The sequence below is a fragment of the Lissotriton helveticus genome, chromosome 7 (genome assembly GCF_964261635.1).
Source record: "Lissotriton helveticus chromosome 7, aLisHel1.1, whole genome shotgun sequence".
NCBI lineage: Eukaryota > Metazoa > Chordata > Amphibia > Caudata > Salamandridae > Lissotriton > Lissotriton helveticus.
The window spans coordinates 1,477,455,744-1,477,474,130 of NC_136068.1; the positions used below are offsets into that span (position 1 = coordinate 1,477,455,744).

The 18,387-nt window shown below is 50.6% G+C and overlaps 1 long non-coding RNA gene across 1 annotated transcript in view; it reads left to right on the plus strand.

Moving 5' to 3' along the window:
• The first annotated feature begins 377 nt into the window (after window positions 1-377).
• The window catches only part of LOC144770396 (uncharacterized), a 157,345-nt gene continuing 139,335 nt past the window's right edge, over window positions 378-18,387 (plus strand). The window contains exon 1 of the long non-coding RNA XR_013598882.1: window positions 378-591. This is a non-coding gene — a long non-coding RNA (uncharacterized LOC144770396). The remainder of the gene's footprint in view (window positions 592-18,387) is intronic.

Sequence of the window (18,387 nt, forward strand, 5' to 3'; positions counted from 1 at the left end):
TTTAACGTGAGGTAGCCCTTTGCCATTATTGTCCGGGGCCTACTGCTGTTGAAGACAGATGGTGCTTCAGAGGCTGCTGCAGAAGTCCCTAGAAACCTCACAATGGGGAATTCTACTACTCGTCGATAGGACTTAGCATGTGGAACAAACTTGGAGACCCAGGGAAAAACCAAGGACCAAATACTGCGCCATTGCACGTGCGCTCTTTCTTGACACGTAAAAGTCTTGGATTTCCACAGCCAATCCCACAGCGCAGTGAAAGTCTCGTCAGGCGCAATAACCAATGAACAACTGGAACTTTTCTAGCCGCGCCTATGACCAGGGTTCTTCTAACCAATCCAAGGTCGTCATGATTACCCACCAACAATAGAATGTTTTTCTTTACTCGATTGGGCTTGAGCACCTGGCTAGGTCCCCAGCTATTGCCAACTCACCTTAAATAGACGTCTGAAATCATCCGTTAAAAGGAGGAATAACTAAGAACGGATTTCTGACTCAGATATCGTAATGTTGGGGAACCTTCTGTGGCGATGGACACCATGGCCGGCGTTAAACGATCCATAACTTTTTTGAGTTAAGCGGAACCTAAAGGCAAGTTTTATTTTGAAGGAGTTGGTATGAAGGGATCCTGGCTAGACATATAAGACGCTTTGGGGTGTGCGTTCGGAGACGTTACTGCAATTCAAGAATCAGTAAAAGCCGACACGGTTCCAATGTCTTTGTAAGTCCATTTCCAACTGCCCCTCCTAGAATCCTAGAATACATTCCAGATCTACTGTACCTCACATCCTAGCACTGTATCTATAGTAACAAATAAGCACACGCACTCGCATGCATGTTTATTGATACGCTATCTTACACCGACAAGACGATATTGTTATAAAAACATGACAGAGCCCAAGTTCTATCATAGAGGGATTAAGGAAGTAATTGAATGATTTGTTTAGATCGACGATTTGAAGGGTTTTCTTTGAACCCCCCCAGACCCCTACCATTCATCCTTTGACCAGTGCGCCTTGACAAAGAGGTGTTATTTGCGAACATTAGCTCCCTACTCGTCCTTTAAATACTGAGTTTAGAATCTTTTGCTGTTAAAATTGTGCCTTCAGCGTCAGTCCTGTGCTGTTTTTATGTATTTAGTGAGTGAAAAGAGTGATTCATTACCTTTGCCGTAATTGGTGGCGCTTTTGTCAGTGGCAATATTTTTGTTTTACATTTTTTATCGCGCAAACTCGACCCGAAGGTATTGGAGTGATTTACATGAGAAACAGTACATTACACATTCATTTTTTTTTCTAAGCAGATGGAAAATAAGGGATTTGCCCAGAATCACAGGCTGTTGAGCCGAGGCTAAGATTCGAACCTGGTTTCCCAGTTCCAACGTAGAGGTTGGTGTAACTGGTGTAATTCTCTTTAGTGCAATTACTCTTAATTACCACAAAATTACTTGGAATTATGTGTAATTCGCGAGAAAAATAATCCACCATTTAGCTTTATTTTCTCAATGCAAAATGCCCTGCGTGTCCAAAATGGGCCGGAGGATGCATTTTGCGCTTAGAAAACAGTACTAAAGTGCTACAGGGCATGAACAGCTGTACCCGGCTGAGCAGCTGCTCACTTTCTTTTAGTTCGTTGTTCCTGTACCCCTGTGGCAAGATTTTTGCCTCAAATTACTCTTAATTACTCCAGCTAGGATAATCGCATATATTTTTTATATCATAAGAGTAATTCGTAATTACAATTTCTCCCAGGACTATCACCAAGTCGGCAGCTCTAACCGTCACGGCACATGGACTCCATGGAATATTTGTCCGGGTAGGGGTCGGGGGGAGGGGAAGTCTTGATTGGTAGGATGGGATTACAATATGCCTGATTTGGTGGCGGGGAGAAGAATTTCTCCTGCAAACATTTTGTGTTTCTTTACCCGAGACGCAAGAGTGAGTGCCTTTTCTTATAATTGTTCATGCTTGTTAGGACAGTGCAGATGATCTTTAGTTGAAAATTATGTGTTTTTACTTTGTTGTTTGGCTTAAAAAACATAGGTGTATCTGAACAATGTAGTAACATTTGTTGGGTGTTTTTAAAAAATGTTCTGGAAAGTTCCCTGTATAAGTGCTTGTGGTGTTGCCCATATAATAGACTATGTATAGCACTTTAAAACTAAACGAGAGTGAGGTGGTTAATAAGAAGCGCTATTCTGTAACCAAAGGTACTCATTTTGTCAACCCTACAAGGATGAAAAGTCAAAGCAGCGCGTCAAGGTTTGGACCATATGTAAAAAGAATCTGTTCTTTTTGCAAAGACAAACGGCAATTGCTTGCTTTATCATCAACTTCCCCACCTGCTTCAGCTTATGCCGTACTCGCTTTATTTTCAAGTAATCTTACAGTAGCTGTTTGAGATCTGACACATTTTATTTCAGCAGTTTATTCAAACAAACCAACTTGTGGGACTACAAGGGCCAGATGTATGATCCTCACATTTTACGACTCACAAATTGCGTCGCTTTGCGACTCGCAAAATGCAATGTACATCAGTGTCACAGACACTGTTAGCGATTTCCAAGAGGGTCGCAAATTGCTTGCCTCATCAATATTCATGAGGCAAGCGTCCCCATTGGGTATGGCTAGCACTCCCAGGGATGGTGGCATGCTGGCGTCAGCAGACCGCCATTTCTGGGATTGCTTTTTCAATGAAGCAGGTTTTATTTTAAATGTAGCCTGTTTTCCTAAAAGGAAAACGGGCTGCATTTAAAAAAGAAAAATGAAACTTTTCAGTTTCATTTTATAAGTGCAGGCAGTGATTTTTGGGACCACTGCCTGCTCTTAAAAAATATTCTCGCACCTATTAACAAAGGGGAAGGGGTCCCCTGGGGACCCCTTCCCATTTGCGAGTGGCTTACCACCCTTTTGAAAAGGGTGGTAAACTGCCAGTTTTTTGCGTCCGCAAATGCAGTCGCAAAAGAATTATACATTGGTGTGAGACTCACTATTAGGAAGGGACGCCCTTGGTACGCCTCTTCCTAATAGCAAGTCGCAAACCATATTTTGCGAGTCGCTAATAGGTTAGCAACTCGCAAAATATGGTTTATACATGGGGCTGACTTATTTTGCGGTCGCAAACTGGCCATATTCCCGTTTGCGAATGCAAAAACCGGTCGTACAACTGCCCCACATCTTTTGTCTTTCCATGTACAGTTTATAAATCTGATCATTTTGTTTTTAAATAATTATAGTTGTTTCAATCTAATATTTCACAGTTCACTGCGATTGAACATCTCCCCTTCCTCACTTCCACTGCTGGAACTGTTGAAAAATAGGCACTTGTGTGCTGTTTGCATAAAATGTAGCACAGAAGTTCACTGAACAAAAGGAGCAAGAAAACAGTTTGACAGTATCAGTGTAAGGTACTGCAGTCTGCCACAGCAAACATTTGTGTCTAACTAGAGGGATCTATAGTAACTGCATTAAGGCACTGCAGCCTGTATTGGGAATGTGTTGATTGTAGCTTTTCATGGACATGTGAATGTGCTCTTTAACTCCTTGGCTGCTAGGCCTTTGTAGGCCGAGCTTAGCGCAGCGCGCATGCTCTGCTCTATGGGAGGCTTCTTGTGAGCACTCTAAAACTTCCTTTGTGGGTCTAGTAACTGCCATACATTTGATTGGCCATTGCGTGTGGCTTTCAATAATGAAAGCATGCAAATGGCCAAAGGCGGGCGCTTGTCCCACCTCTTTTTTTTACTGGTCACTCCTGTAAGAAAGTGGCTCTGTATATACTGCACCAAAGTAAGGTACAGTGTGCACAGATTCCACAGTCCCCTGAGGTTTGGCAGAGGTTAAAGTTAGATATAACCTTACTCTCTAAAGTGGTAGCTTGGTGGAGCAGTAAGGCAGTATCAGAGGACAGTGTAAAGCATTTGTTGCACACTCTGTCAGCAAATGGTCTCACACACTCAAGAACTGAACTCTAGGCCAATTGTTTTGTATATAAAAATATATTGTTGTTTTATTTTAGAACCACAAGTAGGTATAAAAATACTTTCTCAGAATGAGATACTACAGTTGAATACTTTCAAATAGCAATTGACTTTTCAATGCAATAGATATAGTTGTTGCAATTATGCAACACAAGTTAAACACAATTATAACATTGAGCTCAATGGGGATTTTAAGTAAAATGCAATATCAGTTACTTTACGTAGGTTTTTCTTACTCAGGGCTGGATCCTGGATTCAGCCCTGGTGCATCTCCTGTAAACAGTTGAAAGAATCGTTTTTGTTAAGGAATATTTGTATGTTTCAAAAATCAACCGAAGTATTTCTGACAAAAACCAGCCAATGTTATCCTATGGAGGAAAATCAGGTTATAGGAAAATCAGGTTATCGGAAAATCACAGTTGTAATTACTTTTTTAAGGTCTGTGCTGGGCACAAAGATCCAGCACTGGGATCTCTCCTGGTAACAGGTGAGTAATTTTGTTTTCGTTGATCGGATGATTTTTAGTGAATATTTCAAAGTTGCAAAACTCAACACTTGGAATAATTTCCAAGTGAAAACCAGTCAATGTTACCCTATGGAGAAAATGTAGGTTATCAGCTTTCTGGTAAGTACTCGACTGGCAGAGTTAAGGTTCTGGGGATAGACTCAGGGGTCTTCCAGGTTCAGGTAGGTACAGTAGTTGCACCCTCAGCGGCACAGGGGCAGCCGGGTGCAGAGCGGGTAGGCCAAATGTTAGCCTATGGCGGGTAGGGGGCCTTTGGTTGGTGGCTGCTAGCAGGCAGACCATGCGGCTGTGGGAGCTGGGCTCCGGGTCACTTACACAGGGCAAGTGGGGAAGTAGAATAGGACAGTTGCTGCACTTCCAGTGGCATTCTGGCGGCTGGGTGCAGGGTGCTTTTGGGCAGTTGAGTGCCCAATGTATTTCAATAGGAAAGCTGCAAGATGAACAAAGGCTGCAGGCTCGGGGACGGAGATTCTTCAGGTGCGACCACCACTTTGAGAGGTAAGTTGGGAAGCTATAGGTTTGGTAGGCGCCCAGGAGTTGGGCACAGTGGACCCTGTGGCTTCAGGTGCAGGGGTGTCTTTTGGTGTCCGGAAATCTTACCCTCTGCTGGTCGTGGTTGGAGGGATCCCTGGTTGTGAGACTGCAGGCGTCATTAGGACCATCAAGGAGAGTCCTTGGGTGCTGGATTCATGGTCATAGTCGCCTGGGGGGATGTCCTCGTGGTCTTTGTCCACTCAGGCACGGGCCTGGCTTGGCGGGTGCAGAGTGTGCTGGATTCGCGGATCCTGGCTGGCACCAGGGGGTGTAGATGTTTGAGCAGAACCACTGCTCGTGGGAGTCTCAGTCTTTGGATGAGCAAGGCAGTCAAGTCCTCCAGGGTTTTTGAGGTTGCTGACCACAGGAGACGCCGGGGTTTAGCAGGAGCAGATTCAAGGGTCGACAGGCCGGTAGGGCTGGGGCCAAGTCAGTTGATGTCGTCCTCTTGTTAGCAGCTGCACGGCAGGTCTTCTTTCTTCTTGTACTCCTTTTTAGTTTCGGAATTGGGATCTGTGGAAGGAAGGTTCAGGGTGCCCCTAAATACTAAATTTAGGGGCGTTACAGGTTGGGGAAGGTCAAGGACCAATGGGTCCCTTCCCTGGGGTGAGTACATCCCCTATCCTGCCACTCTCCAGTGGGAGGTGGGCAGGAGCCTGTCTCTGATTGGGTATGGCTCCCCATCCTCAAGATGGTGAGAGCCCGGAGTTGTGCTTCACCTCGCCTCCCCACCTGAGGGGTGTGGTTGGCAGAGGCTGGCACACCCCTTTCCTCACTTAGGTTTTCCTGCCCGTCTTCCCGCCAGAGTAGGGGTCAGAACTGGTGGGGGCCAGTTGCTGAGTTCAGCAAGTGGCCTGGAGAAGCTCACAAAGGTATTCCTTTGAAGCTTCCCCTGCCTATCCTGGGGGCAGAGGCCTAGCACCTCGCCCCAGGATGTGCATTGTTGCAGACCCACAAGAGCGGATGGCTCTCTACCCAGGGTTCCAGCAGCATGTCTGCAGGGTTGCAGCCTAAGCAGTCTCTCAGTCAGGACACAGGTTGTGGGTTAGTTTTAGGGGGCAACTCTAAGTTGCCCTCTGTTGTGTACTTTACATTAAACCCCACACTGGCATCAGTGTGGATTTAATGTGCTGAGAAGTTTGATACCAAACTTCTCAGTCTTCAGTGTAGCTTTCATGGTGCTGTGAAGTTCGTGATGACAACCTCCCAGCACCATATACTCTTAATAGCAGCACTGCATTTACAGTGCTCAGGAATGGACTTGGGTACTGGAAGGGTACAGGGCTCACGCACCTGTACCCACACCACTGACATAGGGCACCTAGCTAGAGGGGTGACTGAGGTATGCCAGGGCAGTGTTTTGTGGGCATGGTGCACAGGGATGTGTGCCACGTCGACTCTTGGTTTTGTTCTGTACCCCAGACACTCACATGTTGCAGCTCTGGGGGGGGGGGTCTGACCTCAGTCACCGGATCCTGGCTGTTCCTGCAGCCCCTGCTCACTTTTCACAAAATAGACCAGGCAGCTGTTTGTATTGTCTCTGATGCGAAGTATTTAAAATGACAACAGTGCCAAAATACATACATTGAAAATATTTATGTAAGTGTTGAAGTGGTTTGGGAAAAAAGTGTTGGAATATTTTTTATTATTATTATTTTTTTTGTCAAATCTGTTTTTTATTGATTTAAGTTTACACTTAGTCATAACAGGCATCTCATGTATAAGCTTACAATCATACTTAAGGTTGCTCGCCAACACATGAATGTGCGGCCACATTAGTTTCTCATGCATTCAAGCTTTACTTTGAGTGAAACGAGGAGTGCTCGCGCAGGAGCCATCTTTACTGCAGTCCAATAGTCATGATGCAGTCTCTGAGGTTACAATATAAAAGCAGTGCGTTTACCTCCAGGCATCTTGTGTGGTCCATTGCTGACCATTCACCTCGATCCTTGAAACAGATAGTTTACTCATAAAACAACGAAACAATAACAGTGGCAGCATAAACTGTGTATACATACTCAACTCCCTCTCTCCTCTCCTCATTCCCCACATCCTGCCCCTGGAACCCCTTAGGTGCTTTGCAGCTATGACCGCATATTTGTGATTGCACTTGTGCCAGGGTAAAGCCAAGGTAAGGTGTTATCGGACTATCCCGTCAGTGTATCAGCCTGTGGTATGTCTCCGCCTGTGTGGTCAGTATCTGCTCCCTTCGTGTGCCTTGCGTGTCCCTCCCTTTGCTGAAGCGCACAAAGCATCTGCTCCCAGTGAGCCGCCATAGGCTCCTTCCGTAATCCCAGTATTTCCTCCCTCCGAATGGCCATCCCCTCTGCCCTAGCCCATGCCTGAAACGAGGAACTACATACCCTTGTGTGTGACGGGTCATGCGCCTTTCACCTCTTTGTGAGGAGGCGTTTTGTAACCACTAGCCCCAGGTCCAGGAACCGGGACGTTACCTTGTCCTTAGGGGTCCTCCTAAAGTGGTGTAATATGTACTCGAGCCAATCAAAGGGTATGCTACGACCTGTGCAACCCTGTAGCAGCCCACTAATTGCACGCCAGTAGGTACCCAACCCAGGGCAGCTCCATAGCATATGTAGAAACCCCGCCCCCAGCTCATTACACCTAGGGCACAGTACATTGGCACGGTGAAAATACCTGTTAATCAGCTCGGGTGTGAGATACGCCCTGTGGACGATGACGAGCTGGATTTGGCGGAATAACATGTTTCTGGGGATACGCACAGGACTTTTGAGTATCCTTTCCCACTCCTTATCCACCAGTGGCTGCCCCAGATCCAGTTCCCATTTGCGGCGGAGTGGAGCTAAACTGAAAGCCGCATGCGCCCGCAGCGATGCCGTAAACCAGCGGACCAGATGTCTGCCTCTCCCCATGACACGCAGATATTGTATGGTTAGATGCTGACTGGGCTCCGTGGTCACCTCGCCCCATTTGGCAGTCAACTTCGCAATCAGGGAGCTATGCGCTAAAAACCCCCCAGGTGGGAGCCCCTCCTCTGCCACCAGGGTCTCGTATGGTATGAGCTCACCATCCCGGTATAAATCTCCGAATGAAAGAATATCAGCCTCCCAACATTCTGCGAGCATAGGAGCCGTAATCACCCCTCCACCGCTAGGGAAACCCTCCAGAGGTATGGCCGGTGCGCAAGGGACGATGTTTTGGGTGGGATATAGAGCCCTCCGATAGCATTTGTATGCCTTTGCTAGTAGGAGCTGCGTCAGCCGCGCAATGGTAGCGACAGGGTGAAAGAGGCTGGTTATTCGTTCTAACGAGTACAGGGGCAGTGTTGTGACTGTATCGTCCCTATCTGCCAGCCAGCGAGCAACCCATTGCAGCTGAGCGGCAAGGTAGTAGTGTTCAAAACAAGACGCAGCTAGGCCTCCCTGATCGGTCGGTAGGTATAACTTTGCTATTGCCAGCCTATGTCGAGAGGTGCCCCAGATAAAGTCCTGTAACATCCTATTGAGCATGTTAAAAAAGGGGGCCGGAATAAATAGTGGCAAATTAACGAAGTAGTACAGGAGACGAGGGAGCATGAGCATTGTGGCGAGCACCACCCTGCCTGTGGTCGTCAGCGGGAGCGTGCTCCAAAAGCGCACCTGCGATTTAAGCGCTGTGACTGCCCTCCCCAGGTTCCCATCAAACAAATCAGTTGGTTGGCGGTAAATCTGTATCCCCAGGTATCGGATGGTGCCCTCCCTCCATTGGACCCGTGTATCACCAAGGAAATATCCCGGGTCAGTGAACCCCTCACTAAAAGAGTAAAGACACGATTTACCCGCATTCACTCGGAGCCCCTAGATGGTGGCGAAGGTCTGCAGTAGCTGGGCCAGCTGTTTAGGTATGTGCCCCACGTCTCTCACATACACCAACAGATTGTCAGCGTAAAGTGACACATGATGGACCGCGTCCCCCAATGGTTTACTATTCCCCAGAGTTGCAGGTATAGCAACAGCTAGGGGCTCAATTGCCAGTGTGAACAGTAACGGGGACAGGGGGTACCCCTGCCTGCTGCCTTCGACCCACGTAGGGGCCTAGGCGCACTCGGACTGTAGGATTTTTGTATAGTAGGTCGACCATTTGGAGAATGGGTCCCTTCCCTGGGGTGAGTACACCCCCTATCCTGCCACTCTCCAGTGGGAGGTGGGCAGGAGCCTGTCTCTGATTGGGTATGGCTCCCCATCCTCAAGATGGTGAGAGCCCGGAGTTGTGCTTCACCTCGCCTCCCCACCTGAGGGGTGTGGTTGGCAGAGGCTGGCACACCCCTTTCCTCACTTAGGTTTTCCTGCCTGTCTTCCCGCCAGAGTAGGGGTCAGAACTGGTGGGGGCCAGTTGCTGAGTTCAGCAAGTGGCCTGGAGAAGCTCACAAAGGTATTCCTTTGAAGCTTCCCCTGCCTATCCTGGGGGCAGAGGCCTAGCACCTCGCCCCAGGATGTGCATTGTTGCAGACCCACAAGAGCGGATGGCTCTCTACCCAGGGTTCCAGCAGCATGTCTGCAGGGTTGCAGCCTAAGCAGTCTCTCAGTCAGGACACAGGTTGTGGGTTAGTTTTAGGGGGTAACTCTAAGTTGCCCTCTGTTGTGTACTCTACATTAAACCCCACACTGGCATCAGTGTGGATTTAATGTGCTGAGAAGTTTGATACCAAACTTCTCAGTCTTCAGTGTAGCTTTCATGGTGCTGTGAAGTTCGTGATGACAACCTCCCAGCACCATATACTCTTAATAGCAGCACTGCATTTACAGTGCTCAGGAATGGACTTGGGTACTGGAAGGGTACAGGGCTCACGCACCTGTACCCACACCACTGACATAGGGCACCTAGCTAGAGGGGTGACTGAGGTATGCCAGGGCAGTGTTTTGTGGGCATGGTGCACAGGGATGTGTGCCACGTCGACTCTTGGTTTTGTTCTGTACCCCAGACACTCACATGTTGCAGCTCTGGGGGGGGGGGGTCTGACCTCAGTCACCGGATCCTGGCTGTTCCTGCAGCCCCTGCTCACTTTTCACAAAATAGACCAGGCAGCTGTTTGTATTGTCTCTGATGCGAAGTATTTAAAATGACAACAGTGCCAAAATACATACATTGAAAATATTTATGTAAGTGTTGAAGTGGTTTGGGAAAAAAGTGTTGGAATATTTTTTATTATTATTATTTTTTTTTGTCAAATCTGTTTTTTATTGATTTAAGTTTACACTTAGTCATAACAGGCATCTCATGTATAAGCTTACAATCATACTTAAGGTTGCTCGCCAACACATGAATGTGCGGCCACATTAGTTTCTCATGCATTCAAGCTTTACTTTGAGTGAAACGAGGAGTGCTCGCGCAGGAGCCATCTTTACTGCAGTCCAATAGTCATGATGCAGTCTCTGAGGTTACAATATAAAAGCAGTGCGTTTACCTCCAGGCATCTTGTGTGGTCCATTGCTGACCATTCACCTCGATCCTTGAAACAGATAGTTTACTCATAAAACAACGAAACAATAACAGTGGCAGCATAAACTGTGTATACATACTCAACTCCCTCTCTCCTCTCCTCATTCCCCACATCCTGCCCCTGGAACCCCTTAGGTGCTTTGCAGCTATGACCGCATATTTGTGATTGCACTTGTGCCAGGGTAAAGCCAAGGTAAGGTGTTATCGGACTATCCCGTCAGTGTATCAGCCTGTGGTATGTCTCCGCCTGTGTGGTCAGTATCTGCTCCCTTCGTGTGCCTTGCGTGTCCCTCCCTTTGCTGAAGCGCACAAAGCATCTGCTCCCAGTGAGCCGCCATAGGCTCCTTCCGTAATCCCAGTATTTCCTCCCTCCGAATGGCCATCCCCTCTGCCCTAGCCCATGCCTGAAACGAGGAACTACATACCCTTGTGTGTGACGGGTCATGCGCCTTTCACCTCTTTGTGAGGAGGCGTTTTGTAACCACTAGCCCCAGGTCCAGGAACCGGGACGTTACCTTGTCCTTAGGGGTCCTCCTAAAGTGGTGTAATATGTACTCGAGCCAATCAAAGGGTATGCTACGACCTGTGCAACCCTGTAGCAGCCCACTAATTGCACGCCAGTAGGTACCCAACCCAGGGCAGCTCCATAGCATATGTAGAAACCCCGCCCCCAGCTCATTACACCTAGGGCACAGTACATTGGCACGGTGAAAATACCTGTTAATCAGCTCGGGTGTGAGATACGCCCTGTGGATGATGACGAGCTGGATTTGGCGGAATAACATGTTTCTGGGGATACGCACAGGACTTTTGAGTATCCTTTCCCACTCATTATCCACCAGTGGCTGCCCCAGATCCAGTTCCCATTTGCGGCGGAGTGGAGCTAAACTGAAAGCCGCATGCGCCCGCAGCGATGCCGTAAACCAGCGGACCAGGTGTCTGCCTCTCCCCATGATACGCAGATATTGTATGGTTAGATGCTGACTGGGCTCCGTGGTCACCTCGCCCCATTTGGCAGTCAACTTCGCAATCAGGGAGCTATGCGCTAAAAAAAACCCAGGTGGGAGCCCCTCCTCTGCCACCAGGGTCTCGTATGGTATGAGCTCACCATCCCGGTATAAATCTCCGAATGAACGAATATCAGCCTCCCAACATTCTGCGAGCATAGGAGCCGTAATCACCCTTCCACCGCTAGGGAAACCCTCCAGAGGTATGGCCGGTGCGCAAGGGACGATGTTTTGGGTGGGATATAGAGCCCTCCGATAGCATTTGTATGCCTTTGCTAGTAGGAGCTGCGTCAGCCGCGCAATGGTAGCGACAGGGTGAAAGAGGCTGGTTATTCGTTCTAACGAGTACAGGGGCAGTGTTGTGACTGTATCGTCCCTATCTGCCAGCCAGCGAGCAACCCATTGCAGCTGAGCGGCAAGGTAGTAGTGTTCAAAACAAGACGCAGCTAGGCCTCCCTGATCGGTCGGTAGGTATAACTTTGCTAGAGCCAGCCTATGTCGAGAGGTGCCCCAGATAAAGTCCTGTAACATCCTATTGAGCATGTTAAAAAAGGGGGCCGGAATAAATAGTGGCAAATTAACGAAGTAGTACAGGAGACGAGGGAGCATGAGCATTGTGGCGAGCACCACCCTGCCTGTGGTCGTCAGCGGGAGCGTGCTCCAAAAGCGCACCTGCGATTTAAGCGCTGTGACTGCCCTCCCCAGGTTCCCATCAAACAAATCAGTTGGTTGGCGGTAAATCTGTATCCCCAGGTATCGGATGGTGCCCTCCCTCCATTGGACCCGTGTATCACCAAGGAAATATCCCGGGTCAGTGAACCCCTCACTAAAAGAGTAAAGACACGATTTACCCGCATTCACTCGGAGCCCCTCGATGGTGGCGAAGGTCTGCAGTAGCTGGGCCAGCTGTCCAGGTATGTGCCCCACGTCTCTCACATACACCAACAGATTGTCAGCGTAAAGTGACACATGATGGACCGCGTCCCCCAATGGTTTACTATTCCCCAGAGTTGCAGGTATAGCAACAGCTAGGGGCTCAATTGCCAGTGTGAACAGTAACAGGGACAGGGGGTACCCCTGCCTGCTGCCTTCGACCCACGTAGGGGCCTAGGCGCACTCGGACTGTAGGATTTTTGTATAGTAGGTCGACCATTTGGAGAACCCCATGTCCAACCCATATCGCAGCAGCACCGCCGACAGGTAGCCCCATTCTAAGCAATCAAACGACTTCTCCAGGTCGAGGATAAGGCATCCCGCCCTGGGCCACTCATGCGTGGCTTCGGCTGCCACCCTAAAATACCTCCTTAAGTTCAACGACGTGGACCTTGCAGGGACAAACCCATTCTGGTCAGCATGGACTAAGTGGGGGACCACCGGCGCCAGCCGTTCTGCAAATACTTTTGCAAGGATTTTGTAATCTACATTAAGCATCGCCGGGGGTCTATATGATCCTAGAGCTGTGGGGTCTCTGTCCGGTTTAGTCAGCGAGACCAGGTACGCCTCCAGCATTGAAGGGGGCTGCGATCCCTCCTCTACTGCCGTGTTATATAACGCATGAAGTAATGGCGCTAGGGACTCTCACGGTATGCTTTGTAATACTCAGTTGGTAAGCCGTCTGGTCCTGGCGTCTTCCCAGACCCAATTGATATGATCACCTCCCCAATTTCCTCTAAGGAAAGAGGCTCGTTAAGCGCCTCCTTGTGTTCCTCGGAGGCTGTGGGCAGTTGGATAGAGTCTAAGAACCTCTCTAAGAGATACCCGTGGCCTATTCCTCTGGCCCTCTACAGGTGCTTCTAGTGATCGGTTAGGGTGCGGTTGATCTCGCGCTGCGTATACACCAGCGTCCCCTCCGCCGTGCGAAGCTCCCCTATCGGGGCACGGTGTCCCTCCTGTCGTAGCAACCAAGCCAGTAGGCGTTTCGCTCTATCTGCTCTGGCGTGTGTTCGGGCCCTGTGCGCCGCGTAGTTGTGGCATCGCAGCCGTTCCAGAAGTTCTGGGTGTTGAACGCGGAGGTCCTCCAGCCGATATGAATGTCTCCCCCCCCTTCTCCTTCACGCTCATATTGAAATAGTTCCGCTCCTAAGCGCGCAAGGGAGGCTGATAGCGTCCTACGTATATTCCACGTGGCTCCCAGGCAGTGTCCCCTGACAGCCACTTTGTGGGCATCCCATTCAACTAATGCGTTCCTCGCCGTCCCTTAATATCGAAATATGTTAGAATAGCCGTTCCCAGGGAAGAGCGAAACTCTAAGTCCTTCAGTGCGCATGGCTGGAGTTGCCATGTGGGGACAGGTGGGCGGTCCAGCTGATCTGGAACCACAGGGGGTTATGATCGGAGTGTGTCCGCCCCAGGTTTTCTGATTGCGCAATCAGCGGGAGCAAAGACTGGGAACCCACCATACTGTCTAACCGAACATGCAAATTGTGGACTGCTGAATAATGGGAGTAGATTCTTTCAGTCGGGTGGAGGATGTGCCACAGGTCTTTTAGCGCCCAGTTGGACACTGCCTTTGTTGCGCGGAGAGGGAGGAAAGATCTGTCCAACTGGACGTCCAGCACCATATTAATATCCCCGCCTAGCAACCAAGGGAGCCCAGCGTAGGGGTTCAAGACCTGCGTCAGCTGCGTTAGAAAGGACGGCTGGTCTACATTAGGGGCATACAAAGACCCCAATCTCATCTCTTGACTGTTCAATTTCCCCCATACAAGGGTGTACCTGCCCTCCCGATCCACCACCACCTCCTCACAGATGAAGGGAGTGCCTGCTCGTATCGAGATCAGTGTACCCCACACATGCGCTGAAAAGGTAGTGTCATATATTTGCCCTCTCCAACACCTGCAAAGCCTATCAAGCTCTGTCTGGGTCATGTGTGTTTCCTGCAAAATTGCAATACCCACTGAGTGCTGCTGGACGTAGGAAAAGATAGAGTAACGCTTCGCTGGCATGTGCATGCCACGTATGTTCCAGGTCACAATATTAGTTTGTGTCATTGTTAATCCGGGTTATCAGTCACGGTTTGGGGCACAGGGGCCACACCATAGAGTCGGAGCCATGGTCGGAGGAGAGCATATCAGTGTGCTGCAATGCAAACAACAGAACAACTGCAAACAGTAAAACAAATGGGCATATCCCCAGAGGGGCATCCGTCCAAACCAAAGAAATAACAGTTAATTGTGAGCTATTCCAGTGTAGTGCCTGGTGGGGTGCGTGCGGTGACGGTGACTTATCTGCACTATTCCCCCTCCCATGCCTCCTGTGTATACGGATGGTGCATCAATATGTTGTGTTCTAGACTAGGGCGCAGATCCGGTGCGAGCCACTGTAGAGTACCTGTGTTTGTAAGTGAGCTCAGCATCAAGCGCCGCACATCCCGCCCACTTGCAGCAAGCCGACCCCTGACATTGCGCATGTGCCCCATTAAGCCCTGATGGCACCCCTAGTGTGCAGCGCAGCCTAACAACATGTGTGTAGAAATAGGAAAGTCAAAACAATACTCTACTTGCATAGGTTGACTATGTCTGAACTCAGCACAGCGGCATAGTATCACATAATCTGATCAGCAGTCTGTGGAGTCACCACTGGCAGGTTTGAGTCCTCCGAAATCACAGTGAACGGAGACGATGAGCCACTGGTTCCCGGGGCACTGCGTATATAGGCCTCCATGCAGTCGCTGCCATGTACAGTCCTAAGAGTTGCCACTGCCTCAACTTCCTGACGTTCCATCCTGATTTTCTCCGGACTGGGTGCCACTGGGCCCGGCATGTAGATTGGTGCATCCCTTGTCGCCTACACCGTCGGGGTCTTCTCTCCATCAGATTGCCGGTATCTGAACTCGAAGGCCGTGTTCCTGTCTACTGCCCAGACTCCTCCAGCCCGTCCCACACTTCCGCCGGGGAGTCGATAAAACGGGTCCCCTCTTTTGTGACCACTCTCAGCCGGACCGGAAACAGCAGGGAGTAAGGCAACTCCAGCTCTCTAAGTTGATGCTTCACCGCCATGTAGTTGCTTCTGCGTCACTGCACAGTTGCGGTATAGAACATGACACGACTACTCCCCACGTTCAGGTCGCCTGACTTCCTGGTTTCGCGCAGCATTACGCCTCTGTCCCGGTAATTAAGGAGTTTGAAGAGGAACGGGCGGGGCCTGACTCCCGGTCTGGGCTTCTGCGCCGGCACTCCTTGCGCCCACGACACATTGCTGCGATAGCCCCCCCCTGGGGCAGGAGATTGCGCAGCCAGCGCTCAACATACTCTTCCGGGTTTCTGCCTCCCCCGCCCCCCACCCCTCCCCTCCGGAAGGCCCACCACGCGAATATTATTTCTCCGAGAGCGCCCTTCCGCATCTTCTATTCGGTCTTCAAGCGCATGGACCTAGTCAATCATGTCTTGTAGTGCTGCAGTTTGTCTCTGGGTGACGGGCTGAAGTTCTTGAATCGCCTAGCCTTGTACTGCAACCTTCTCGGCCAGCTAACGATGATCTGCGTGGAGGAGGATGAAATCCGATGTGACCTTGTAAATTTGTGTTTCCAGGGACTCCTTGGTGGGTTCAAGGGTGGTGCCAATCCTTTCTACTGCTGCAAGCACAGAGTCCATCTTGGCCGCGAGGGCTGCCGCCTGTGGTTCCATGTCTCCACCGTGGCACGCTTGTGGGGGGTCCAGGTCCCGCACGCGTCTGTCCTTGCTGCGACTTGTCCCGCAGCCGGCCCATCGCAAGCTGTTGTGCCGTTGGCATTTGCAGGCAGCCTGCAGCTTGTGGGTGCACAACCAGCAACAGGTTACTAAACTAGAGCCCCCGCCTGCAGTCAAAAGAGAAATACGTCGTGCCACTCGGCCATCAAAACGTTCATCGGGCAATCCTCTCTGTGGGCGACTTCCTAAATCCCACGGCCAGGTCCTCAGTGACCAGACTGCCTGTCCTTGTGATTGGGAGGAAAACCACCCACGTCGCGCCAGCCACTGATACCGGGGACTTCACCTGCGAACTGCAATGTGCAATCTGCTCCTCCTCCGCGGTGTAGGGAACCCCTCGCTCCTCCTCACTTGCCCAGGGGTGCCGCACTGTTGCCCCCGCAGCTCTGGTGTACTCCCTGACGGGGCCTCCAGTGCTGTTCACTATTAGCGCCCGAAGAGACCAGCATAGGCGTGGCGCGGCCCCACCAATAGCACCTGATAAGTGCCCACCTGTTTCCCTTTGGGGTTACTGAGTCCTTGGGCACTGTCTCCCTGTAGCCCCTCTGCCGCGCGTTGCACAGCCTCGATGGAGCTGCACCTTTTAAAACTCTGGCGTTTCCGTCCTTGGTATTGCCACTGATCTGTGCTCCACAGGGGCCACCCTCTCCCCGTAGTTCTCCGACTTGCTGGTGATCCACTGTCCCTTGGCTTCCCTGTAGCTCCACGGGGGTCTAGTACCTCTCAGGCCCCCGCTTTTCAGTGCCCCACAGGTGTCCCACCAGTTTTCTCCAGGGGCGCCCTCTACATACGGGCCCGGCTACTGCACCAGGGGCGCTCCACACAGGCCTCTATCCCACTCAAAATGGCGCCGCCCCTAAGATGGAGTCCACTCACTGTCTCAACAGCCTTCAGTGTCCCAGGTCGATGCAGCAAACATTCCCCATCTGCCTCCACTTTCTCAGGACACAGCAGACGCACCTTCTCCCAGCCTCCTTCACACTGTGTTGCTGCTCAGGGGTTGGTCTCACAGGTCGCAGCACTTCTCCCGGTGTGTTTGCCGAAGGGGGGGACGACTGCCCGCTCTGCCCCGTATCCCGCTCCTGACATACGCGGGCCCGCGATCTGCGGTAACGGTCCGCAGGTGCCCGTCTCTCCTGGCAGCCTCCGCAGCAAGTCTCCCCAGGTGCAGATCAGGCCACCTCCTCTCGCGCTGCACCTGGGCCCCACTCCTCACCAGCAGCTCGAATCAGCCAGGGCCTCCAGATCCCAGTGACCTTCGGCAGCCCGCCGCCTGCACAGCCACTCCGGGACTCCGTACCTGTGCAGGATTAATACAGGGCCAGATCCCCAGCACGTCTCTAGCAGTCCCGTGCTGTATGTCACCCCGAAGATGCAGCCTCAGGCTCTGGCGGCAGCCGTGGCCGCACGGGGCACTTTGCGCGACTTCCCCTCCTGGGCCTCGCTATTCCCCCGGTTCTCGGCTCCCCTTCCAGCGCTCAGCAAACCACCAGGCTGCAGGGGCTCCTCTCTGCCGCACCTGTCCTGCACAATGTGGGCACAGATGACACCTCAGCAGGAGAAATCCCAGGATAAACAGGGGGTATCGGCCGGAGCACTAGCAACTCTCGTCCGCCATGCTGGCTGGTTAGCCACGCCCCACAAGTGTTGGAATATTTTTAGACGCGTACGCAATTTTAGTGATCTGTAGACTTCTTCAAAAAGAACAATGCCCTTTTTAGTTGTGCCATTCCACATTTTTGTCCCTTTCCACTTTTCCCATTGGTGTATGCAGAGACGTTAATATAACCCAGCCATGCAGGTGTGTGTATGTGTGTGTTTTATGTGGCACTAGCGAGGCTTATTCCATTAGAAACATTATGGGCAGCTGCTTTGCAAAAACAAAGCAGCAATGTGATATAATGTGAGTATGGGAGGGTTGCACATACTTCATGATGCAGATCAGAGCAAGAGTACCTACCATACCAAACCCCCATTTTGTGTTCCTTGTCCCGCCCATCTGCCAGACAAAAAAAAACACCTATGACTCAGCACTGTTCTTGTCATAGTACTTTTCCCCATGATTTTAGCCAAGTAGCATTCCAAGAGACATTGGCAACACCAATAGCTCTTGCATTGCAGTGACCTATTGGCTTTGCCAATGCTTGTTTGCATAAGGTCAGTATCGTCCCCATACCCACCCCTTCAGGAACTGGCACT